Genomic DNA, 26001 nt, shown 5'->3' with positions numbered 1-26001 from the left:
GGTTTAAATATAACTCAGTTCTTAAGGCTTATTTTAGCAAATGCATACTGTGAATAGAAACCAGCTGAAAATTTCTCTCAACCTACCTGCCCCTCAACGACAATTTAATTCCACTGTAGTCTTTATTCTACTCATCCCTCACCTTGTTATTAGTACTACTGATGAAGCTGAAAGACTAGGTCATCTGATGATTGTGTCATAGGAAACAATTATTAAATTCCACACTGATATTTAGAAACCCTTTTATTCTACAATGGACAAGGCAATAGCATGCAGGTATCCCTCAATTACTGAAACAGAGCTGTCTTTACGCGTTTGGAAGTGAAATGTCATCCATCAGATAGTCTCCTCTCATCAACTTAAGCTGTATTATTAGAGACAGGTGCGTATAAAGTAAGGATTTCTTTCGTCTGAAATGACAGTGCTTGATGGAATGAATGGCTTCTGTGGCTGATTCTTCCTTACCCTTCTGACCAGGTTCAAGGTGGACTAAGATATTTTGGTGTGTGTGTGTACGGGTAGAACAAGAAGAATGTTCTAATAAAACTACCCCAAAATAAAATGAATCATCTTTTCAGGGAATGACAGCAGAGTCTGGACCAGGCATGGGGGGCCTTGACAGACACAAATGAAGACTGAAAAGTATTTATTCTGAACCTAAGGACCCTTACCAATGGGGAAACTATTTCATTCTAACTAGACAGTGTCCTCCTGGCTCCTGTCTGAATTCTTGCCAAAACCCAGATCAGGAACCACGCTAGGCAGCTCATGGAAGCTTTTCAGACCCATGGGTTGTCTGATCCCCAGCAGGGATGGCGTCATGTCCAGTATGGGACATTGGAACTCAGAAAGGGCAGGAACCTGACCAAGGTCTTCTGAGGCTCCTTGCACTCCCAGACCTGCCTGCCTTATGCTACCAACCCGCACACTGCTGCAACGCCAGCTTCATGCACACAGCTTGGCCCACTGTGGGGCTTAGTAAATGCTTCAGGAGCTCTGGCTGATTGACTGGAAAAGGAAGCCGGAGAGGCCGGAGCCTGCAGAAACACCCCCTCCACACACTCTTACACACACACACACACACACACACACTCACACTCATCTCCCCCCCTCCCCGCCCCCCCAAACAGGAGCTCTGACTCACAACCTGTTTGGCACCATGCAGCCCTCTGGTTTCCTGAATCTCTCTCTTTAATGCAAAAAGCCTCCATGGCAGATGTTTTAAAACAATGATCATGACAATGACACTGTAATCCCCTGCTGTCCCCTTGCATCACAGAATTTTTAAAGTGTTTTTGTAGACTTACTCTTTAGGGTAATTACACTTGGACTAAGCATTTGCGAAGACATTTCTGGTGGTCTCATCAGATAACCGTGCCCCCCCCCAAGCCCCCAGGGCTGGGAACCTGTAAATAATGTGAGTAGGGAGGCTAGATTCAGAATCCAAAGTAATTTGAGAGTCGGGGAAGGGCTGCGCTGGTCGTGACTGGGCTCATGGGCGCTAATTTGAGGTTGGACTGTGAATCTAGGAATTGATAGCAGGGCCTTTCCTGTCTTTTTTTTTTTTTCTTTCCTCTTTTTTTTTTTTTTTTTGGAGGGGAATAGTGGGTATGGAGGAATTCGATGTGTAGAAACAGCAAGAGAAGAACCCGCTTCCTCCGAGAGGGCGAAGCCAGTGGCCGAGGCTGAGGGCAGAAGTTGCCGCGGTGGATGTGGTCAGCATCAGCTCCTGGGCACAGAGGGGACCAGGCCGAGTGGCCGCGGGGGTGGGGATCCCCGGGGCCGGGGCGGGGCGGCCGCAGCGGGCCGCGCTGGAGGCGGGGCGGGCCGGGGCGGGGCTCCGGAACCGTCTCGCAGGCTGCGGCGGCCGCGGGAGAGGCGTCTACGGCAGCGGCGGCTGGGGCAGCGGCGGACGGGCGGCCGAGCAGGGCGGCGGCGGCTCCGGTGAGCGCGGCGCGGACGCGGCGGGGGCGCGGCGGGGGCGCGGCCGGGGGTTTGCAGGAAAGCGGGCTCCTAGGGCGCTGGGCGAAGCCTGCCGTCCTTCCCCAGCCCCCGACGCCCAGCAGCCTTGGGAGCGGGCGGGAGAACCCAGGACCCGGTCCTTTAGCCCTTCTCCTGCCATCTCCGTCCAGAGGTCCGTCTCTGCGCCCCATTGCCCCCTTTCCCTGAGCACAGCCTCCTGAGGTGTTCTAGAATCTAGATCACCCCCTTGCCCAGTAACCACTCACCCCCATCCCTGACCCCTCCCCCCAGGTATCATTATCTCCAAAGTCATTCTTCCAGGCGACCCCAACCCTCTGCTTACTCTTTCCCCACGAGGACAGGCCCGGCCCCCCACCAATCCCTGCGTTCCTAGAGGCAGAGACGAGCCCTCCCCAGCGCCTGCACACCTGGACTGTCTGGACCCTTCCACTGCCACCTGCCCCCCCCCCCCTGGAGATTCTTAGCCAGGCCCCCTTGCCATCTCCTTTCCCCTCCCCTCCCAATCTGGAGAAAGGGTTGACTTTATGGATCCTGAGCTTGGGAACAATTTGACCCACTTCCCAAAAGGCTGGTCCCAGGCCAGCTGTGCTATTTGGTGGAGACACCTGTCTTGCCTGCCAGCTGAAGGACTGAGCGGCCTCTGTCAAAACTGGCCAGCTGGTCTCTGGGACCTCCTCCTACCTGCCCTGATTCACTGGCCTGGTCATTCCCAGTGACCAGGACCCCCCAACAGCTTCATCATTGAAGATCTCCAAAGCTACATGCAGACCCTAGCCCAGATTCCCAGAACTTCCTCCGCCACTGCATTGGGAGAGCCGCACTTCCTGGCCTGATCTCCTGGCCTGGGCCCCACCTCACAAACGCACCTTCCTTTCCCCACCTGCCCCCTGGGCAGAGTAACAGCTTTGTCTCCCCCATAGCTCTGTGGCCTTCCTTTCTTTTCCTGTTTGAAACTTTTCCCCTCTTTCACTAGTAGTCACCATCCCTCTGGTTGGACGTGGGCCATCTGCAGGGCATTGAGTCCCCAGGGCACAGAGCTCTGGTCTGGGACCATGAAGGGCTGCCACCTATGCTGGGCCAGCATGAGAAGGGTGGCCGCTAGCTGGGTCAGGCTGGGCATCTGGGTCTGGGGCCGGGACTCTCTGGCATATCCTGGCTTCCCCTGAGCTCCCGAAGCAGTCGGGGCCAGGGCTTGCTGTGCTGTGAAGAGAGGAGGCAGTGCAGGGGCTGTTTCTCTTGCATGCTTCTGACTGTCTTCTGTTGCTATGGTGACAGTTTTGCCTCCCTTCCTCCTTCTGATTCTTCTGGGAGTTGGTTTTTATTGGTCTGTTGTCCTGTCTTTTATGGCTTTAATTTCTTCTTTCTACTTGCTCTGAAATAAACAGTCATAAACATGGGCTCTGGGCCCAGGCTGGGGGCTGGCAGAACTTCACCTCATCCTGGCCTGGACTCCCGTGAGGAAAAATAGGGCAAAGAGGTGGGGACAGACCTTACACTCCCCTGCCTCCAGCTCTGCGTAGGGGGCATCGGCATGGCATCAGAGTCCCAGGCACACAGTGGGTAGCATCCTGCCTCGGTGCTAATAATAGATTACAAGTGTGGTGGAGGACTTGCCCGTGCTACTTCCTTTCGTCTTTGTGACAGTTCTGCGGGGTCAAGAGCATGTACCAAGCTTTGTAGAGTGGGCTCTTTCCCTGAGGTTACTGATTTTAGCACACAGTGCTCAGTTTTTGAAATGAATGGAACAGGGGCGAGTGGGCATCACATCGGAAGGTGGTCCCCAGTGTCCTCACCCCTCAGTGTGCCGCTGGACTCCCGCCGAGGCACGCTGGCAGGCAACTGCCTGTCAGATCCCTTTACCCCAAGTGCTGGGACCCAAGTTGAGAGGAGAGTAAAGCCACTTGTGACTTCCTGTTTTTTCTCAGCACTGAGAAGCGTTCGGTTTGCTTTTACTCTTAGGGCCTAGATGCAGCTGGATGAGTCAGGGACACTGAGAGCCAATCAGTCCCTCCCGAGCCAGCCCTTGCTCAGGGTGCACTAGGCCATAGGGTCATCCACTGTCAGCTGTCAGTGACACTCTTCAGAGAAGCTGTCCCTTCTCTTTCCTTTTATTTTTCCCTTCATTGCACATCCTCTTCTTCCCCACATCCTCCCCTTTCTCCCTCCACATGGCCTGTGCTCCATGCTTGTTAATATTTATAATAAGCTGAAAAAGCATTATGGTGAAAGTCCAGAGAGTCAGCAGCCTCAGGTCAAATGTTGGCCCTGAGGAAGTGCCTTTATTTGTATGGGCCTCAGTTTCTGTCTTTAAAATGCTGTTGACAGACTCTGTCCTAATGGCCATAGTTGCTTGTTCTTGTAGGAGGGAATAGAGTAGCTTATAGAGAGTGCTTTGAAAGACTAAAAGCCTGAATGACCCATGTCATCCTCATCTTGTTAGAAGGCCTCGCTGTCAAAGAGACCCTGAAACACTGCCCAGATCCAGAAATGACTTAGAAAGAATTACTGTGAGATCTCAGGAGTAGAGGCCTTCTTTAGTCATCTTGCCCAACCTTGATGTCGTTCAACTTGTTTTTTTTTATTTATCCACCTTAGACTAATTGAGCATCTACTCTGTACCAAATACAATTGTGGGAACTGGAGTTTAAAAAATGATTACAATGACTGTTCAAAGCATGTAGTCTGGGGTTGAGGACAGATGTGGAGAGTCCCTTGTGCTAGAGTCAGAGACGTGGTGTGAGAAGGGGAAAGGCAGGGAGGTGTGGGGCCCAAGATGGTGACCCATTCCAGTTGAATCAGGCAGCCTGTGCTTTGTAGCTGAAATACAGCAGTCCTGCCCCTGCCCACTTGGCAAGCCATTGTCTGGCCCTCACAGGGATGGGGTGGTTGCTGCAGAGCCCCTCATACAGACGGGAGCAGCACGTGGCAGGGAGCCAACTGGCCTTCCTCTCAGAGTTTTGATTCATCCACTCATATTAGCCTCTGGTTCCTGTTCCATCTTAGTCAAAATCCTTTCCCAGAGGCTGCGTGGTGATCAGAAAGAGGATTTTGAGGTCAGACGTGAGTTCAGATTCTACTACTGTTGCATCCCAGCTGCGAGACTCTGAATGAAGAACCTCTCTGAGCCTCAGTTCTTGTGTCTGTAAAATGGCAATATTGACATCTGCCTTCTAAGCAGTAAATGATCTTATATGTTTATAGGGTCTGGCACAGTGCCCACCTCACAGCAGACTTGCTGTTATTTAGTTATATTGATTAGAAAGGAGTTCTCAGTTACTGGGCCTCTGGGTCCTCTTAGAAACGTGGTGGGAAGCTCTTTGTACTGATTCTGGCCCTCAGAGATCCATTTATTATCTGGAAAGGTTGAAAATTGCCCATGCTCACATTCCTGGTGCTGCTGGTTAATCTGTGCATTATCTCTTACCAGATAAGCTCTGTTCTACAACACCAGGCACTGTGCAAATCACCAACGCCTTTGTTTTCTCAGAGAGAAGCACATTGGAAATGTCAACAAACACCCTGAATTTCAAAAACATGTGACTATCTGTGCGAATGCTTTAAGTGGATGTAGTTCGATGAGTTTATTTTTGCTTTTGTTGCCTTTGCTTTGGTGGCAAATCCAAAAATACACTGCCCAGGTTCATGTCAAAGAGCTGACTGCCTATGTTTTTGTTCTGTGAATTTCATGTTTTCAGGTTTTTCATTCCAGTTTTCAATGCTTTTTGAGTTAATTTTTGCGTGTGATGTGAGATCGTGGCCCAGTATCATCCTTGTGCTCGTGGCTGCGCAGAGTTCCTTAACACTGTTTATTGGAGCGACCGTCCTTGCCCCATTGTGTATGTTTGGTTCTTCCATCAGAAAAATACTCTAAAAGGAATGCCCCATATTTTTATCCTGGGCATGTTTTGCTTCCTTTTCTTATTTTAAAGTTACCATAGATGTGTGTTTACTTTTTTCCCCCCCAAATCATCAATACAACTTTTTGGAATTGACATCATCATCCACTTTTTACAGTTATGGAAACCCGGGGAAGGTGAGGTCACTTGCACAGACTCTAGCAGTTAGTAAGTGGCTGGGCCAGAATGTAAAACCGGGACCTACTTGCTCTGTGTGGCTCTCCACAGTCTTGTCATTTCCTTGGCTGGCGTGTCAGTGACCTAGAATAATTGTGTTTGAAGAATGCAAACAGACTTTCATGGGGGTGGGGGTAGGGGTGGAACTGGTCAATGTCAGTAACTCAGACTCATAGTAAATATTTAGAGACTTTATTAGGGTTTTGCTCTCAGCACAGCATTAACAAGGCTTTCTGCAGTTGGCAGAGACTCCTTTTCTAGAAGTGATATATGGAAGAATGTTTCATGTCTGTGTTAGGAGGAGACGTTTGACGATGTTAGGAGTAGCTTGCTTTGCATGAGAAGGGGTTGCTGGTTTGTCGTGGAAATAAATTGAACTGATTTCATAACTGGACTTATGAGGGAAAAGCCTGAGAGGTACATCCCAGGGATGGGGGATGGAAGCAACAAATATAGGAGCATGGGCCCACAAATGCAAGATGGGTTGCATTCAGGCATGTAACTCCCATCTAGGAAGATGGAGGTGTTGAAGAACAATTACAGAATTTGCTCACTAACCTTTCTCAGGGAGCTTAGAAGCCTGATATGAGTAGTTTAAGCATCCCATTGTCCCACTGAGCCCAAGTGCTGGCCACGGGTGTCATGTCTGCCAGCAGTGAGCTTACCGGGTCTGGCTTAGCACTGTAGACAGACGCGTTTCTCGTTGCAATTATCTCAGGCCTGCGTTTGGTGTCTGCTTATTTAATGACTTCCCTTTCTAATAAAAATTCTATATGGCATGTATAATTAGATCTTTAAAATGAAACTGGTGAAGGCAGTGTCCCCAAAGAGTTTAATTGCAGTTTATGATGGATCAAGCATAAAAATGAGGTCATTCATTCATTCATTTAACAAATGTGTGCAGGTTGGGTTCTTAACCCTGTGTTGCATGAGATCAGACACTGTGATCAGTGTGGACGGTCCCTACCTACAGGTAGCTCTCACTCCACGGGGAGGTAGAGGAAGACAGGGACCCAAGTGGCGCTTGACGAATGTCACACAGAGTGCAGAGTCCCAGGGATACTAATTGTCTCCGTTCAGTGCAGCACAGCCCGTTTCTTCCACGTGGGTGTTGCCTGTGAATTACAACTGATGTATAGCAGGGAGGGAGAGCATATGACCCGGATGGCTAATGACCCCGGCTCCGTGCTGCCCCTCACTGCCCGGGTGGGAGCGGAGCAGGTCTCTGCACTTCAGTTCCACTGGTGGTGGAACAGGAAGGCTGGATTTCATAACTTATTGGGCCCTTCCACCTGTGGCCAATGATTCTAGTAAGCCCTCAGGCTCCTCTTCCCGAGTGACAGGTGACAAGGCAGCAGCTGGGAGCCTCAGCCAGCAGGGTTGCCAAGGCAGAGCTGGGGATAGGGACAGCCGGGTGTGTTTTCAAAGCCTCCTCCCAAAGCGCAGAGAAAGCTTGCTTTCCCTCCGAGGAGGGAACCGCGTTCTGATGGAGCATCTAATAGATGACTGGCGGTCAATGCCGTGACAAAAGGGAGAGGTGGGGAAGAGAGTCACATGGATATGGAGGGCTTGACCTCACAGCGTGCTTTGTTTTAAGTTAATGCCCTTTCATGAAACTGTTTGGTTTGATGCTTTCCAGGTTTTAGAACACATTAAAATGTGCAATCATTTTAGGATCGTGAGGAACAATGGTGAACACACAACAGCCTCAGCACACTGTCACGTTCTCACATTCTCGCTGGTAACCAAGTGTATCCCCTTCCCACAGCAGCGATGTGACGGGAGGCCCGGCCCCGGGAGTGCAGTGGCACCGCTGTGTGTGGCCAGGGAGAGGCAGACAGGCCCCAGGTCTGACCCCACCCTGCCCACCACCAAGCAGCCTGAGCTGCCTGAGCAGGTCACCCGTCTCTCCAAGGCTCGCGTTCCCTGTGATGAGATGCTAGAATGGTAGCAGGAGGGAGAACAAGAATTTACTATCCACTTTTAGCAATCTTCTGAAGAGCTTTTGAAATAGGTACTATCCCCATTCTATGGATGAGGAAACTGAAGTCTAGAGGCATTAAGGAACTTGCATAATGTCACCTCATTAGGAAGGTTGCGTAGCTGGTATCTGAAACCACATCTGAGTGCCCTCAAAGCTTGCTCTCTTTCTGCCACTGCACTAGAAACGAGAGCAGCACATGTGTGAGGGGCGTGGACTTAACAAGCGTGTGTCTTGGGTCAAGTCCTCATCTCAAAGACCTACCTGTGCCTGCATACCCTGAAACTGAAAAAATAAAATAAAATAAAATAAAATAAAGCTGTGTTTTAAGCTCCCCTGTGACTGGTGTCTCTGGCTTTGGACTGATGTCCTTCGAGGGCATCGTCGGCTCAGCTCACTTCATCAGAGAACGCCCTGGGCAGGAATGAGTTGAGCCTCTGGTCTGTGAGGCACGTGGCCTGGCCCAGCTGTGGAGCCTCCCAATAGAGGCAGTGGTGTTGAAGCTATGTTTCAGACCCTTCCTGAGCCAGGGGGGGAGCTCCTGGGAACACAGGGATGGCTGGTCTCAGCCTACAGGGTGGCAGCCTCCTTTGTTGTCAAAGCTGGAAGCACAAATTTTGTCTAATGTCTCTATAGAAAATGAGGTCAAGGAAAAGATAGATAAATTGATAGATAGATAGATAGATAGATAGATAGATAGATAGACTGAGAGAAACAAAAATCAGTGGGTTTTCCAAGGCTGGGACAAGAATTCAGCCTTTACACAAGCTACAGTCGGACTACAACTCTGAAATTCAGAGAGGCGAAATGTGCTCTAGGAGTTCCGTGCAAATACCCCAGCGCTCCAGGGTGCTGGCAGATTCTTTATCTAGGCTTGCTAAGTTTTCTAATTAGTGAGCTGAAATTAATATTTGTGGCTCAAGAATGTTGCAAAGAAAATCTGAATAAAACATATGTCCATCTTTCTCTTTGCCTGAGATTTGAAGAAAATGTGTTTAAAAAGTGTTTGCCTGTTCCTCTTTGTTTTCTTTGGGTGGAAAATGACGAGGAACGTCTCTCCTTTCTCTGACAGACACACAGACACGTGCCTGAATTGCCCGTGGTAAAGCCCTCCACATGCACCCCTCTGGACTTTTATTTCTAGCATGTGAGCCTTCATTTCATACTTGAAATGAATCTGAGTATGATGTTTACTGGAGTGTAGCAAGGGTAATGATTCCGGTCAGTATCCAGCATTGCACTCAGCGTATGATCGATCTCCCCACTCTAAATCTTTTCCTTACTCTGTGTGTGTGTGAGTGTGTGTGTTTTCTGGAGTGTTGAGGTTTCAAATCCGGACCCTTGAGTCCTTCAGAATTAAATGGGGTCGTAAACTATTTTCTGATGTTCCCTTTTTTATAAGTCCCAAATCCAAAATCTTCTGAGAAGTATAAGGGTTTTTTTTTTTTTTTATAGCTCATTTGGAGGCAAAAGCTGGCCTGACTGTACATGAGACTTTTTACAGGCCAACAGTGGAGGTATGGCGGGGTCAGCTCCAGAGCACCCTAATAAAGCAAGTATCACAATGAAGGGAGTCACACAAACTTTTCAGTGTGTACACTATACCGTCATCTAATAAATGTACAGTAACATTATGTCTAAAAAAACACTGTACATACTTCAATTAAAATATTTTATTTTTAGCCTGACCAGGCAGTTGCGCAGTGGATAGAGCGTCAGACTGGGATGCAGAGGACCCAGGTTCGAGACCCCGAGGTCGCCAGCTTGAGCGCGGGCTCATCTGGTTTGAGCAAAAAGCCCACCAGCTTGAACCCAAGGTCGCTGGCTCGAGCAAGGGGTTATTTGGTCTGCTGAAGGCCCGTGGTCAAGGCACATATGAGAAAGCAATCAATGAACAACTAAGGTGTTGCAACGCACAGTGAAAAACGAATAATGATTGATGCTTCTCATCTCTCTCCGTTCCTGTCTGTCTGTCCCTGTCTATCCCTCTCTCTGATTCACTCTCTGTCTCTGTAAAAAATAAATAAATTTAATAAAAAAAATATTTTATTTTTAAAGAAGTGTCCCTAAGCCTTAAGCAGGTCATAATCTTTTCTGCTGGGGAGGGTCTTGTCCCCATGTGATGGCTGACTGACGGGCTGGTAGCTGCAGAAGGTTGGTGTGCCTGTGGTAATTTCTTTTCATTTCTTTTCTCTCTCTCTCTTTTTTTCTTTTTGCATTTTTTCAAATGAGAAAATAGACGTTGACCTCGTTAATGGACTCTTCCTTTTACGTACAATTTTTCTATAGCATACAGTGCTGTTTGATAGCATATTATCCATAAAGAACTTCTTTCAAAACCGGAGTCAATCTTTTGAAGCCACTTTTCTTATCAACTAAGTTTATGTAATAGTCTATCTAAGTCCTTGGCTGTCCTGTCAGCAGTTTTCAAAGCATCTTCTCCAGGAGTGGATTCCATCTCAAGAAACCACTTTCTTTGCTCATCTGTCAGAAGCACTCTTTAAAAGTTTTATCATGAGATTGCAGTTCAGTCCCATGTCCAGGGTCCACTCCTAATTCTAGTTCTCTGGTTCTTTCCACCAACTCTGCAGGTACTTCCTTCATTGAAGTCTTGAATCCCTCAAAGTCATCCAGAGGGTTAGAATCAACTTCCAAACTCCTGTAATGTTGTTACTTTGACCTCTTCCCATGAATCACAAATGCTCTTACTGGTACTAGAATGGTGAATTCTTTACACACAAAAGGTTTTAATTTTCCCCAGATCCAACAGAGGAATCACTATTTATGGTAGGTATAACCTTGCGAAATATATGTCTTAAATAATATGACTTGAAAGTCAAAATTACTCTTTGATCCATGGGCTGCAGAAGGGATATTATGTTAGCAGGCGTGGAAACAACATTCATCTCATTGTACATCTGCATTAGAGCTCTTGGGTGGCCAGGTGCATTATTAATGTGTAGTCTTATTTTGAAAGAATTCCAGTTTTCTGAGTCGTAGGTCTCAACAGTCACTTAAAATATTCAGTAAACCGTGTGGTAAATAGACGTGCTTCCATCCAGGTTTTATTGTTCCATTTATCAAGCACAGACAGAGTAGGCTTAGTACAATTCTTAAGGGCCTCAAGATCTTCAGAACAGTAAGTGAGCACTGGCTTCAATTTAAAGTCACTAGCTGTATTAGCCCCTAACAAGAGTCAGCCCATCCTTTGAATCTTTGAAGGAGGCATTGATGTCTCCTCTCTAGCTATGAAAGTCTGAGATGGCATCTTCTTCCAATAGAGGACCATTTTTTCATCTACATTGAAAATCTATTGTTCTATGTAACCACTGTCATTAATTGTCTTAGCTAAACCTCCTGGATAACTCATTGCAGCTTCTTCACCCATACTTGCTGCTCCCCGGCACTTTTATGTTACAGAGAGTGTTCTTCTTCTTAAACCTCATGAACCACCTCTGTTGGTTTCAAGCATTCTTTTTTTCCCTGCAATTTTCTCAACTATCTCAACCTTCATAGAGTTGAAGAGAGTTAGGGTCCTGCTCTAGCTTACGCTTTGGCTTAAGAGAGTGTTGTAGGCCCTGGCTGGTTGGCTTAGTGGTAGAGCATCAGCCTGGCATGCAGAAGTTCTGGGTTCAATTCCTGGCCAGGGCACACAGGAGAAGCGTCCATCTGCTTCTCCATCCCTCCCCCTCTCCTTCCTCTTTGTCTCTCTCTTCCCCTCCTGCAGCCAAGGCTCCATTGGAGCAAAGTTGGCCTGGGCACTGGGGATGGCTCTGTAGCCTCTGCCTCAGGCACTAGAATGGCTCTGATTGTGGCAGAGCGATGCCCCAAGATGGGCAGAGCATCGCCCCATGGTGGGCATGCCGGGTGGATCCCAGTCTGGCACATGCGGGAGTCTGTCTGACTGCCTCCCCGTTTCCAACTTCAGAAAAATACAAAACCCCCCTCCAAAAAAAGGAGAGTGTTGTAGCTGGTTTGATCTTCTAGCCAGACCACTAAAACTTTCTTATCAGCAAGCAGGATCTTTTGCTTTCTTATCCATGTATTCAGCGGAGTAGCACTTATAATTTCCTTTAAGAACTTCTCCTTTGTGTTCACAACGTGGCTAATTGGTGTAGGAGGCCTAGCTTTCAGCCTATCTCACTGAGCTTTGGACATGCCTCCCTCACTGAGTTGAATCATTTCTAGCTTTTGATTTAAAGTGAGAAATATGCAGTTCCTTCTTTTACTTGAATACTCTGAGGCTATTGTAGGGTTAGTAATTGGCCTAATTTCAATATTATTGTGTCTGAGAATAGAGAGATCCAGCAGAGAGAGAGGGAGAGAGAGAGATGGGGAAACAGCTGGCCGGTGGAGCAGCCAGAACACACACAGCATTTATCGATTAAAGGTTGCCGCAGTGTTATATGGGTACAGTTTGTCACACCCAAAAACAATTACAAAGATAATGTCAAAGATCGCTGATCACAGATCACCATAACAAATATAACAATAATGAGAAAACTGGAAATATTGCAAGAATTGCCAAAATGTGACACAAGAGACGTGACGTGAGCCAATGCTGTTGGAAAATGATGCCAATCAACTTGCCTGACGTGGGGATGGGGTTACCATACAGCTTCAATCTGTAAAAAAACAACAACAAAAAAAGTAATATCTGGGAAGCATGATAAAGCCAAGTATAACAGAAAGAGGTATCATCCTCTTGGGATGAATACATTTTCGTCAGATGAATGCCCCACACCCTGGTGTGGGTGTACATAATATGGTATATGTATTATATTACCTTTCTAAAATCTGAAAATTTCTGATGCACACCTGAGCAAAAAGTTAAAAAAGGGGGGTTTGTGGACCTCTCTTTCAATAATAAGCCCACAGGAACTGACATCTCTGGGGTGAGGGTGTGGGGAAGATGTGGGGAAGGCGTGGGTTGGGCCTTGAGTCTCCTACCTCTGCATGCCAGATGGTGGAACAACCCCCTCACCTGGTGCTCATCAAAAGCCTTAGTGGTCGGCTTCATATGTCAGCAGTTTACATAATAGAGAGTTAATTAAATGAGCATGCTTTGGCACACACGGACAACAACAACAAAACCTTTTAAAATCGTGGGTTCCAAAATTTCATTGGGACAAAGTAATTTAAAAAAAGAAAATTCCTTAGAACTAAGGAGGAGCTGGGAGTTTTTGATCTCGTGTGGCTCATAATCAGGTTTTGCCCTTAGCCGGGGAGTGGGGGAGGTAGAAGGGAGATTTTGAATTCTACTTATCAGTTGAGCCTGGTGAGGAGGAACCAGGGCTAGAAGTGTGAGCTTGGGGAAGTGAAACGCCCCGTGCAGAGTGTGGGAATGTCTTGGTTCTTGTCTCCGGTCTGTTTGTGACTTGTTGGGAGGGCTTGGGCATGTTGCTTCCCTTCTCCAGGCCCCAGGACCTCTGGTTCTAGGTAAATGGATTTTTTCCTCCTCTCTCTCTCTCTTTGAGAGTCTAGGAGCTGTGGCTGGGGCCCCACAGGAGGGTGAAAAGTGCTGAGCAACCTGCCTGGTGGCATTCCTGTAGCTTCCATCCAGCCCCCGGCAGGGCAGACCGCAGGGAGGTGGAGAGGCTTTCGTGAGGGCCCCGGTTTCTGCCTGGACATTGCTTTGCTTCTTGTACACTGGCCTTCTGGTGCCTTAGGCGACTCTGTGCTGGGTTTCCTTCAGCCCTGGTGCCTCCATTAGAGCCCAGCGAGGACTCACCCTGTTACTGAGGCTTCCCGTTGGCCCGGTCGTGACTCACACTCCGCATTATCGGGGTTGCAGTTTAGGCGAGCTAAGTGTTGTGGAGGGGTGTCAGGACAGAGGGTGGAAGTTCTCTACGCAGAGCGTGGGCCAGTGCAAGATGTCCCCAGGCGACCGGGACAGGTCCTTATTCTGGCCTGCGTCTTTGTGGGTTAGATGCTGAAATGTAAAATGTTTGGTTCAAGGGGAGAGGGGACCCATAGCCTTCTCTCTTATCTCTCTCTTTTATTTTATTTTATTTTTTTGTCTTTTGACTTTATGCTTAATGTAGCATAATTCTGACTTTGCCAGGTGGAAAGTTGACCATTTCCTCCAGAATCTAAGGCAATTTAGAAAGCCAGGGGCTCAGCCTGTCTGAGCACCCACCCTGCTCCTCCAGAAGGTTCTCACTTGGCAGTAACCATGATAGGAACCAGGGCCTGACTGCAGACAGGGGGTTTCCTCCACAGAGAAGTGACCTTGAATTTTAGGATCTTCAAGGCCTTCAGTTTGCACAGACTGTTGGAGCCACTCAAGAGTTGTAAATTTGCTTGACACGAGGGCACACTGAGGTGAGGATACCTGTAATGGTGACTGGGCCCTATATAAGAGAGACCCGGCCCTGTGCATGTGTGTGTGCGTGTGTGTGTTAGTGGGTATTTGTAAACACAAGTGTGTGCCTATTACATGGGTGTATATATACGTGAATGTGTGAGTGTGGTATATGTGTGATTGTGAATGTGCAAATGCGTGTATGTGTATGTGTGTGAGCATGTGTGACTGCATGTGCACACATGCCTTGGGGGCCCTTTTAAACCCTGGCAGTTGCAGCCAAGGCCGAGACCTTGCTGGTCACCCTCTGGACAAGCCTGTGCCTCAGCCCAACCCCTGGCCTTTCTCTTCAAGAATGGAACTAATCGCCCAGGTGCTGTGGCGAGGCTGAGGGACCTCTTTCAATGTGAACACCGAGAAGGGCAGTTCTACCCTATGACTCTCCCCTGTTATTTTCCTCCCATTTAACCACCTGTGTCAAGGTCCTATCCCTTTTTTCTTTGCTTTATTCATGCAGAAATCTGCTAGTGAGGTTGTGGGTTGTATAAATTTATCAGTCAACCTCAAACTCAGGAAATATTTGAGTAGCTCATATAAACTAAAATAGCTACAGCGTGCTTGCTGTTTTGTGGTACATGCACAAGTTATTATTTTTGACCTAGTGATTTGCAGGTTAGCCAGTACTGACACAGCACATAATTTTTTAAAAAATATACCCAAATTTTAAATTATATTAATAACAATGAATTATGCTCTTATTAATTCTCTTCTGTGTGTTGTTTTGTACACATTTTTCACCATACAGACAACTTTGCAAGGAAGATCTACTTATAGTTCTTTGAAACATAAAGACAGTGAAGCTGAGAAAGTTTTAAAACTTGCTTTAAAACATAGGCAGATAGCATGTGATAGGCTGTGGTTTGCTTTGGAATTAACATTGCCAAGGCCAGTTCTTTACGGTGCTTGGGATTTTGCCTTTGGCGTAGGACCGAAGCTCCCCTGTGAACTGTGTGATCGAGTCCTGCTGACCCAGGCTGCTGTCACCCTCACTGTGCCCGACTTCCTCATCTCTGTTTGCTGCAGTCAGAGCTCGGTGCGGCAATTGTGGAGAAGGGCACGGTTCCTCTTATTGTTTTCTTCGTTGCATCAGCCTATGCCATCTTGGCTCATTTTTGTTGGCCCCAACTTCTCTTTTATTTTAATGGCTCATCAGAGCCTTAAAATATTATGCATGGCCATCATATTACAGAAGAGAAAACAGTCACGTGATTTCCCCAAGATGACACGTGAGATACATGTTCTCTTCCAAAACACTTCTTCTTTACCCAAATGCATCCTTGAGGTTCACTTCTGGTATTACGTTCTTCTGGAAATTTCCCCCAATTCCCCACCAAATTTATCCACCCACCCATCTATCCACCCATTATCCATCCATCCATCCATCCATCCATCCATCCTCCATCTGTCAATCATCCATTATCCATCCATCTATCATCCATTCATCCATCCATACATATATCTATCATCCATCCATCCATCCATCCATCCATTTGTCCCATATTCATTCATCATCCATTGAACCACCCATTCAACAGGTATTTACTGAGCACCCACACCGAGGCCAGCAATTTGCCTTTGGGTCATTTGCTGGAGATTCAGCAGTGAACCCAACAGACAAGACACTTTGTCCCTGTGGAGCTTGTTTTCTCTTGGGGAAAGGTAGATCCCAAACAAGTGAAATATATGTTAGATGGTGATATGTTTCTTGAAGGAACATGAAGCAGAGATGGGTGTACAGAAGGAGGGGTGGGCAGGGCAGTTTGAGAGAGTTGCTGTTTTAAGTAGGTCAGGGAAGGCCGGATGAGAAAATGACGACGACAGAGGATCTGCAGGAAGTGAGAGAAGGAATCGGGCACTCGCTCCATGCTCTAGGCTGGGAGCAGGCAGCGCCAAACCCAGGGCGGGTGAGCTCGGCCATGGCAGAGAGGACAGAGACAATGGAAAGTGGTGAGGTTGGGGACCTAGACATGGGACAGCCTGTGATGCCAGCACCCTCTTGGGGCTCCATCTGACAGAGACCTTTCACTGTGTTTTCAGTCTCCTTGTCCACTGAGCGGTCCTCATCCTGGCCCGGGCACCCCAGTGACAAGGCCACACTTGTCCTTCGTTTTCCTGTCTCTTGCACTGAGCTCCAGGCCTGGGGGAGAAGGAAAGTTCAACTTTTATGATAACACCACTTCTTTTTTTCTCTTTCTTTTTAAGGCCAAGAACTCTAATTAAAGGTTATTTGTTATTCTTTTGATAAAAGATGGGAATTCTGAAAGCTTGCTGCCTCTAAACTCCAATTAGGCAGTTCCTTTCTGGACAGACATCACAGGATGGCATCGGTGTGTGCCAGGAGGGGCTGGAAGTGAAAGTCGTGGGGAGGAGAGCGCTGAGTGGAGCCGGCAGAACCCTGGATTGGATTGGATTACAGGTGGCCCGGGTCCCCTCTGGGCGCTGTTTGTAGGAGGCTCTCAGAAACCCTCAGAGTGTCCGGACTCCAGCCGGCTTTGCAGCCCCCGGCTCTGCTGACTCAGCAGGTAGCTGGGGGGAACTGGGGACCTGGAAGGCTGTGTCTCTGGAGATCTTTCTGGAAAAAAGAAAACATCCTCCCTGGCAGTGAGTCTCCCCTCACAGAGCAAAGGCTGGTCTCTGAGCTGCTTGGGTGCCTTCAGAGGCAAGGGAAGAGTGCAGGGTATGCAGGCGGGCAGGGGGGACAGAGAGGTCTGTGCAGGGGTGTGTGGCCACCTGTAACAGGTAACATGCAGGGTCCTCCCAGGCTTTCAGCACCTACCTACATGTCTGTTTCCAATCTGAATCTTGCATGTCTAGGACAAAAGGACCCTTAGCACAACTTGTCCCCACTCAGACCAGTTGGGACAAGTTGCCCAGTAGGATGGGAGCTTGAGGGAGAGGTAGTAATTAGTGGACATTGAATGAAGCTGGAGGCCATCCGAAGTCTGTGGGGAGCCATTGGAGAATTTTAACAAGGCAAGGTGGTGGTGATGTGTGCTGTCCAGCAGAGGGATGTGTGTGTCCGAGCGTGTCTGACTCAGTTATAAGACTCTGGGTTGTGGGTGAATGAGAGTGAGGAGGGAAGTGACTCTGTGTCAGCTGGGATAGCAACTGGTGGGTTTATTTAAAATAAAAAAAAAAAGAGAAAATGCTTTGTAAATTATTCAACAGCTACTTTCTGAGGCGGACCGCTTGCAGGCGCTGTGCTGGGCGCTTGCGCAGACACTGCGGATGAACTCAGCCGCCCAGCCTGCGTGCTCCCGGGGACCCTGCCTGAGCAGCACTCCAAAGTACTTGGGGTAAGAGCACTTGAGTCTCCTGACTTCAAATGAGGGTGCCAGATGTCTGAAGGTGGGGGGATGAAAATTCACAGTGCATGACCTTAAAGGAACAGAGCGACATCCTGGGCCTGCCAACGATCTGCTTGTGACAAGTCACGCAGCCTGCCCAGGCCTCTGTCTGCTCACCCACCAGTGGAGGTGACCTCTGGCCTGCTACCCTCCTTCTCGGGGATATTATGAAGATAAAGATAACAGGCTTTGAAAACAAGTTGAAAACTCTATGCAAATTGCAAGACGTTCCTAGCATGCCTGTGAGGGGCCTCCGTGAGTGAAGTGGCCCCTGGTGAAGGGTTTGAAGTCTGACATTTGTCCACGGCTCAGTTTTGACCAGCTTCACTACTGCTGCATCTCCAGCTGCCCAATGGGGCTTTCTCCAGCGTCAGAAGCACTTGCCCTGATTTATTTTTATTTTATTTTATTTTTTTGTATTTTTCTGAAGTGAGAAGCGGGGAGGCAGAGAGACAGACTCCCACAGACGCCCGACCAGGATGTACCTGGCAAGCCCACCAGGGGGCGATGCTCTGCCCATCTGGGGTGTTGCTGTGTTGCAACCCCAGCGATTCTAGCGCCTGAGGCAGAGGCGATGGAGCCATCCTCAGCACCCGGGCTAACTTTGCTCCAATGGAGCCTTGGCTGCAGGATGGGAATAAAGAGATAGAGAGGAAGGAGAGGGGGATGGGTGGAGAAGCAGATGGGCTTTTCTCCTGTGTGCTCTGGCCAGAAATGGAATCTGGGACTTCTACACGCCAGCGACGCTCTACCTCTGAACCAACCGTCCAGTGCTGTGCATGCCCTGATTTTATACGAGTGTCTGGTGTCTGTGATCCAGTGCAGGGCTTTACAAATGTGCACATTTATCTGTCTCCTTGAACATGATGGCACCGGCTGTTTTTTGTTGGTGGTGTTATACTAATGGCAGGGAGAGGCCAGGATGGCTGCCCAGGATGTGAAACGCTTGGGGTGTGACGTGCCTGCTGCCTCTGCGGGTCCAGCGAGGGAGGAAGGTGTCAGAAGTCAGTGAGCTCGGGTCAGGGTAAGAAACCGGCTGTGTGAATTGTGAAAAGCCACACGCAGGGCGACAACTCTCTCAGACCCCCACCCCCAAATAACTGTTGTTAAAAAATGAGTTCTCTGGTGAAAAGATCAGGGGCTACAGAATGCCTTCCTCATATGTCAGCAAGCTGGGACAGAGAGCCTGAAATCTGCCCAATAAATGATTAAGGTGATTCACTTCTGGTGAAAGGAGCTTTGTTAAAAAGAGTAAAAGTAAGAGAGAAAAAAGAAAAAAAAAGGCAGTTGGGATTGATTTTAAAACAATAGGAACAAGAAAATTGAATTAGTCACTCATGTCAGATCCTGTTAGCTGCTGGCCTGAATTACTACCTCCCTGACTCGGTTTTAAGGTCAGGGTCACTTGATGTTTGAATTTCCTGTTGAAATAACACACCATGCCCAGTACTGGATCCAGGCATGTGACGGTCATTCTGGGGCTTTTTGTCCTGCAGATGCTGCAGTCCAGGAAGCCTTCCGATGGCCAGGGCAGAGCAGCCGGGTCCCTGAGAGGTCTCAGTCTGACCACGTGCCGTCTCAGCCAGGCTGTCAGCCACGGGGCAGGGGAGCTGAAGTTCACAGCTTGTTCCGTTCTGGGGTTGGGAGCTCTGTCCATTGGTTTTGCCTTCCTTTTAAATTGTAGATATCTTGATTTTTTTTTATTTTGGGGTTTTTTTGCTACATCATCCCTGGTGTCAGGAACTAGCCCAGAGACCCATGAAACCTTTATCATTTGCTAGTGTTTTCATCAGTCTCAGTTTGCAAAGGAGATTTGCACAGTCCAGCGGAGTTCCCATCACCCTCCTCTCTTTGCTGTTTGACTCTGGACCGTCACGTAACCGCTCTTAGGTCTTGGGGACCTCAGCATGAAAGGCACATACTTTCCTCTTTGCTGACCTCAACCTGTAAATATGAAATAATTTAATCTGTGGAAAATGCAGTGTATTAGCCTGTTTAGCTGCCTAACAAATAATCCCCAAATTTCAGTGGTTGGTAGCAACAGGCATCTTGCTTATTGTCGTGTGTCAGGGGTCGCAGGTTGGCTTCTGTAGCACCACTCCATATTTCTTCTGATTTGGGACTAGGCTGGAGAGGCAGCTGGCGCTGGGATTGTCATGCTCGTGACAGGAGGAGGAAAGTGAGCGAGAGCACAGAAACTTGAGATGTTTCCTGAAGGTTCTGCTTTATGCTGTCACATTCCACTTGCTAAACAGGGCACATGGCCAAGTCCTTATCAATTGTGTTCCCGTCCTGTGGGAGGGAGATGGTACATACAGGTCCTGCGGCGACCAGAAAAGCTGTGTAATCTTGTCACAATTGAGAAAATTATGCAACCCCACCCACACACTAAAATCCGGTTAACCAAGATGTGAGTATTATGTTCTTAATAAAATTGAATTTGATGGTGTTGTAGGAATTGAGCATATATAGGGTATTGATATTTCAGTCAACAAGACCCCACTGTCCTGGCCAACATTCAGTTATACTAGAATATAGCTGCTCCATGCCAGAAAAAATATAAGAAATATTGTCTCATTTACCCCCATGTGCTACAGGTGGAACAGCGCTGTGACTAGCAAATAGATTTCCAACATAGTACTAGTTATTTTGAATAACTGCATGAGGTCACAGCCGCTCCCACACCCAAGCGTCAAGTATAGTGAGAGTTTCTACAGTTTGTTTAAGATGAAAAAAATTGACAAAACATGTTTTAATTTTGTGCTAGATAAACAGGTTTATCCATTTACTTCTTAAGCTCAAATATAATCATATCTCTGAAACCTCCCTCCTCCCATTATGTTGAAACTCATGACATCAAAGAACATTCGTGGCACAAACATAACTCAAGGTTTTGGACACTGTTGATGGTCACTGTCCTTGCAGGGGTGATGATAACAGTGTGGCGTCTTTCTTTGGGGCTATCCAAAAACACTATTCTTCATAGCTTTTGTTGTTTTTTGTTCCTACCCTGTCTTTCTGGAAGCAATGGCCACCTCTTAAATTTAGAGAAATGAAAATCAGGGCACCAAGATGCAAGGGCCCAGCCAAAGGCCAACAGGGAATGTGGGCCCCTGCTGTACTCAGGGTCAGCTGTGTGACCTCGGGTCAGTTACTCAACCTCTCTGTGCCTCATTGTTCACTTCTGTAAAATACAAGTAATAATAATTGCATCTTCCTCCTATGGGTGCTGTGAGCACTTGCTGGGTGAGGCCTGTGAAGTGTTTGGAGCCGTGCTCAATACCCAGTGCGTGCTCAGTGCGTTCACGACCCGTGTTGGTTCTTAGCTCTGATCACCCTTGGCAGAGAGCCAGCAGGCAGACAGCAGCACAGTGGTTGGCTCCTCGGGGACCATTCTGCCTGTTGCTGGTCTTTTGAGAAGGGAGAGCAAAAGTAGAAATGAGGTGCGGATTGAGCCGGATGTGGGACGGACGGTCCCCCACAGCAGAGGTGGCCACACCTATCTTGAACAGTCTTGGGACAGTGCACAGACCTGAAAACTCATCAGGGTCAGCACCCTTGGCACTGCTCTCCCCAAGCCTGGGCAGTGAGGGGACCCGGTGAGCTTTTGTTTTGGGCAGGGCCTCCACTTAGTCCCGGCCATGGGCCTCGAACTTCGTGGTGGTGTCTGGGATTCTGACCACTAGACACCAGGGAAGTAGCAGGTGTGGTGTTGACCTGGGCACAAGCTTCCCAAAGCCATGCTCATTTGAGGCACGAGGGTCACTCACAGTGACACTGTCAGACTTTCTCTGGGGCCTCTGGTTATGTCTCGTGTGATGGCCTGGGTCAGGCAGTGCCAGGCCAGTCTGTCGAAGGTGTGGGGCCTGTATGGTCAAGTGCAGCTCAGGAAACAAGTGCAGTGCTCTGTCTCAGGAAGAGGGCTTGGGTCCCAGGAGGACGTTTATAAATCACAGTGCCCCTCTGCGTATACAGTGTCCTCTGGGGGCCTCGCAGACCATCCTCAGCTGTTTTCCTCTAAGACCTTGTAGACAACAGACTAAAGGGCAATGTGAACTGCAATGAGAACTTGAAAATAATACAACATCATTCTGCTTTTAATTCTGTAATTGAGGTGTTCTTCTCTAATGCATTTGGGTAACACCATCCTAAGCATCCAGACATTTCAAAACCCATTTCAACATCTAGTGCTTTGGTCACCAGGATCAACAGGTTTTAGCAAGACACAACAGCTCATTTAAAAAGTGGAGTTTCAGTAATAACGGGAACTATATAGGTCTTATTTACATGTTAATCATTGTTCCCTTCTGCCAGCATTAGTGGGCGAAGACAGTCTCTGTACAGCTCTGAGGATGTGTTCAAGGATCCAAGGACACTGGTTTTCCAGTTAGGGTTTATGCAGTGGGGTGCCCCAGGGGGTGAGCTTGTCTCCTCTATACCCTGCTGGCAGCTTCTACCCAAGACTGAATGTCTACCCTGTGTACCTCTGAGCATGTGTGGTGGCAATGGGTATGTGATGTCTGGGCGTGGTTGATTCATTCCTTCCTTCCCTTATTTGGTTAACAACTATTTGTTGAACACTTACTATGTTCTTGGTACTGAACAAAACAAACCCCAACTTTTATCTTTTGTGCATTACATATATACAACACACACACTACCAGGCAGTGGTGAGGACTCTGAGAAGCTGTAAAGCTGGGTCACGGGGCAAACAGTGAAGGAGGCTCGCTCTTGTTGGGTGGCTCAGAGAAGGCAGTCTGACTGCGGGCACTGAGAGGAGGGTCATGAGCCATGCCAGCATCTGCAGAACAGTGTGGACTGTCCGAGGCAGAAGGAAAGAAAGTGGAGGACCCCGCAGTGAGAGAGTACCTGCTGCCACAAAGCCAGGAGTTGAGCATCGGTGGTCTGTCTGGGGAGCAGATGAAGCCAGAGTGGCAGCGGGCCCTGTGGAGGCCGGACAGACCTGTAGGACCTCGTGCATGGGTTTCTAACAGGGAGAAAGGGAGCCACCATTTGCCCAGCTCCCGGCATGCTCTCTGCTCTGGGCGGGCTCTCGTCACTTTAATAACTCCGCGGGGAGGCTGGTGCAGATGGTGTCTGTGGGAAGTTGAGGCGCTCACCTGGACTCGGGTAGCTCCCAGATAGCATTTCGACAAGGTCCTTTGCATTTCAAAGCCTACCCCAGACCTGCTTCAATTTACACGTTTGTTAATTAGTTCATATTTGTATATACATGTTCTTTATTTTTTTGTTTATATTAACTGTGATGGTACAAGAAAGTTCAATCTCTACTCACTAATTTGCATTAATACAGTTATCAGCTATATAATATCTTTTTGGAAGGGAGTTTGTACCAGATGTGTTTTCATTGCTAGAGCAAATTAATATGCCTCCTGGTACCTGTTATGTATTAGTGTGGATTCATCAGAGAAACAGAGCCAATAGGAAGGATATATATATATATATCCTATGTGTGTGAAGTCCATATATATGAAGTCCAAGATCTGTAGTCTGCAACCTAGAGATGCAAGATAACCAATGATATAGTTCTAGTCCGAGTTCAAAGGCCTGAGAACCAGGAGAGCCCATGGTTTGTGTCAGAAGACCAATGCTCCAGCTCAAAGAAAAGGCAGATTTGCTCTGTTCAGTCCTTCAACTGACTGGATGAGGCCCTCTCACCCTGGGGACTTTTACTCAGATGTTAAATCTCACCCAGAAACATCCTCAAAGAGAGGACCAGAATAATGTTTAACCAAATATTTGGACACCCTATGGCCCAGTGAGCTGACACATTTTTATAAAGGTAAGTACAATGGAAGACAGCAAAGTTGCCCGAGGAGGCTCCCGCACCAAATGACATGCCTTCTTTGGTCTTGCAGGGAGACCTGAGCTCACTGGCCAGGACAGTGCCCAGGTCCTCATGCCCCGTGTAGGGTCTGGCTTCTCTAGACTCCTAAGACTGTCGTTTGCTGATTTAAGCCCTCTTTGTTTCAGGACAACACTCCAGCTCTGCCTGATAGGTCCACCAAACAGGCAGATTTTTTTAGGTCATCTGGACTAGGGATATTAAAAATATTCTATGTCATGGCCACCTGGAAAATAGTAATTCTGTACAGTACACAGAAGAGATAGGTGAAGCTCTTTTTGGCCTCGGGGTAGGGCCAGTGGGGCTCTGGCCACCCTGATCCCACCTGCTGTCCCCCTAGACTGACACCGTAAGTTAGCAAATCTTTTGATTTAAACCAAGGCCTCTTTTTTACAGATGGGACTTCTGAGGCCCAGTGAGGGAAAAACCCGAGCTCTCTGGTCCTTATTTGAGACCTTCCTGGACGGTCTGGGTTGTACTGCGTGGCTTGCCTTACTGTTTTAGTCACTCTGAATTATTCATTGGCCATTCATCACAAATTGTCAAGGGCAGCTGACTTGTGTGTGTGTGTGTGTGTGTGTGTATGAATGTATACACATGACCTCTTCCCAACTGGGTTATAAATTATCCAGAGACAAGGTCTTTGCTATGGTCTCTTTCTTTTCTTATACCCTCCCTATTATCAAGTACAATGGCCTGGACTTTTCTATGTATTAAAGTATGCATGAATAATCATCCATGCTTATCCTTTAAAATAAACTGTGGCATCCTTCTACACCATGTCCCTTCTTCCAGAAAGCCCTCCCTGATGTCCCTGGCTGTAAATAATTTCTGCTTTGTCTGACCCTCCAGAGCATTTTCTTTGTAAAATCTTAGAGCTGCTGCTGCTTTCTACCTGATAGCCGAGTCACAGGAATGTCGTGCACCTTACTTTCCAGCACTATGACCACTCTGAAAGCAGAAGTAGGTGTTGCTCATGTCACAGGGCAGCATTTGCTCAGCAGGCATTCAGCTCCGACTGGCACCCTTGAGGGCCTGTTACTTATCAGATACTGCGGGAGGCCAGTCTTTACAAAAGCTCTGTTGAAGCTTCATTAGCCCTGGGAGGTGGGCGTGGCATGTGCATACTAATTTCCTTTTATTCTGTGCAGAAAGGGAGGCTCCAAGAGGGGAGAGACCTATTCAGGACTCTTAGTGGAAGCCAAGACCTCTGGCTCCAAATCCCACAGCCCTTGCATCAGCCCAGGAGACGTCCCTGCTCACCTTAGCTAGTGCTTGTTGAAGAAATATACATGCCAAAGAGAGATGACTTCATTAACGTATAGGCGACTAAGTCGGCATATGAGCGGTGTGGTGTTTGTTAGTTGTTGTAAAAGTGCCCTCGTCCTTGGAAAAAATGGGAAGGATGTTGGTTCTCAAGAATGTGTCCTGCTCCCCTGCCAGCTGTCCTCTGGAATGTCTGCAAGTTCAGTTGAAATATGACTTTCAAATGAAAGAATGCTTGAACTGTCCCAAGTCTTTCTACCCTGGTTTCTACCACGATAAAAACAAGGAATTTATACTTTCTCATGTTGAAATTAATCAGTTTACTTGTCCAGTCTTCCATGTACCATCAGGTAAATTCAATCAGCTGCTGACCTGTAAGAGGCTTACTGGTTGTGGCTCCACACCCACGCGTGTGTGTGGCAGGGCGATGAACATTCTGCTTTCTTTTTCTGCTCTTTCTTCTTATTTCCCATAGCAATAATTGCCCCCCTTCCATGTTAAAGACCCCCAAAGGTAGAGAAAATATGCACAGTGGGGCTGAATGCATCTTTCGTGTGATTATCTAAGTGTGGCCTCCGAGGAAGTTGGTTCTCAAGCCAGTTCATTCCTGACTCTGATCAGAGCTCACAAGGCCCTAATCGTGCTTCTGGGTTGGGTGATGGCCAGTCTCTCCACGAACATCTGCCAAGAAAACACGCCCAGAGGAAGCCCGAGAGAGACAGCAGTAGCTAAGCCACAGCACCCGCTTGACACATGGATTCTGAGCAGCCTGGGGAGCTCCGTCTCCCTGGGGGGCATGGCAGGGCATGCCCTCAGGAGAAACAATGGTTATCTGAGGCCAGCGCTCAGTGAGGTCAGGCTTCGAAGGGTCTCAGAAATTCTCCCCAATAGCCTGTGCAGCACACTGTGTGATGATTCCCTATCTATGGATGCAAACACTGAGGCTCCCATGACTCAGTCCATCCAATGAAGGGGCTGATCTTAGAACAGAGCCTTTCTGATTCTGGTCATCACCTCTCTGGGTGGCAGGGTGGACTCCACAACCAAGTGGGGTATTCCACCAGGCCCTGCACCCGCTCTGCCTCGGATCAAACCCCAGCGACAGAGTACAGAATGCTGAG

At 48.0% G+C, this 26001-nt stretch overlaps 1 protein-coding gene across 3 annotated transcripts in view; it reads left to right on the top strand.

Annotated features, from left to right (window-relative positions):
• The first annotated feature begins 1834 nt into the window (after positions 1 to 1834).
• CYRIA (CYFIP related Rac1 interactor A) overlaps positions 1835 to 26001 on the top strand; it is a 97873-nt gene continuing 73706 nt past the window's right edge. For 2 of the 3 annotated variants that reach the window (XM_066235008.1, XM_066235010.1), the window contains exon 1: positions 1835 to 1944. The gene's annotated coding sequence lies outside the window, so the exon portion shown is untranslated. Of the gene's footprint in view, positions 1945 to 17604; positions 17698 to 26001 lie in introns of those variants that run through there. The other variant, XM_066235009.1, reaches the window with a different exon arrangement.

The sequence above is a fragment of the Saccopteryx bilineata genome, chromosome 6 (assembly GCF_036850765.1).
Source record: "Saccopteryx bilineata isolate mSacBil1 chromosome 6, mSacBil1_pri_phased_curated, whole genome shotgun sequence".
NCBI classification, from domain to species: domain Eukaryota; kingdom Metazoa; phylum Chordata; class Mammalia; order Chiroptera; family Emballonuridae; genus Saccopteryx; species Saccopteryx bilineata.
Note: the sequence above shows the minus strand (reverse complement) of the source record. Positions and strands in the feature narration are given on the sequence as shown.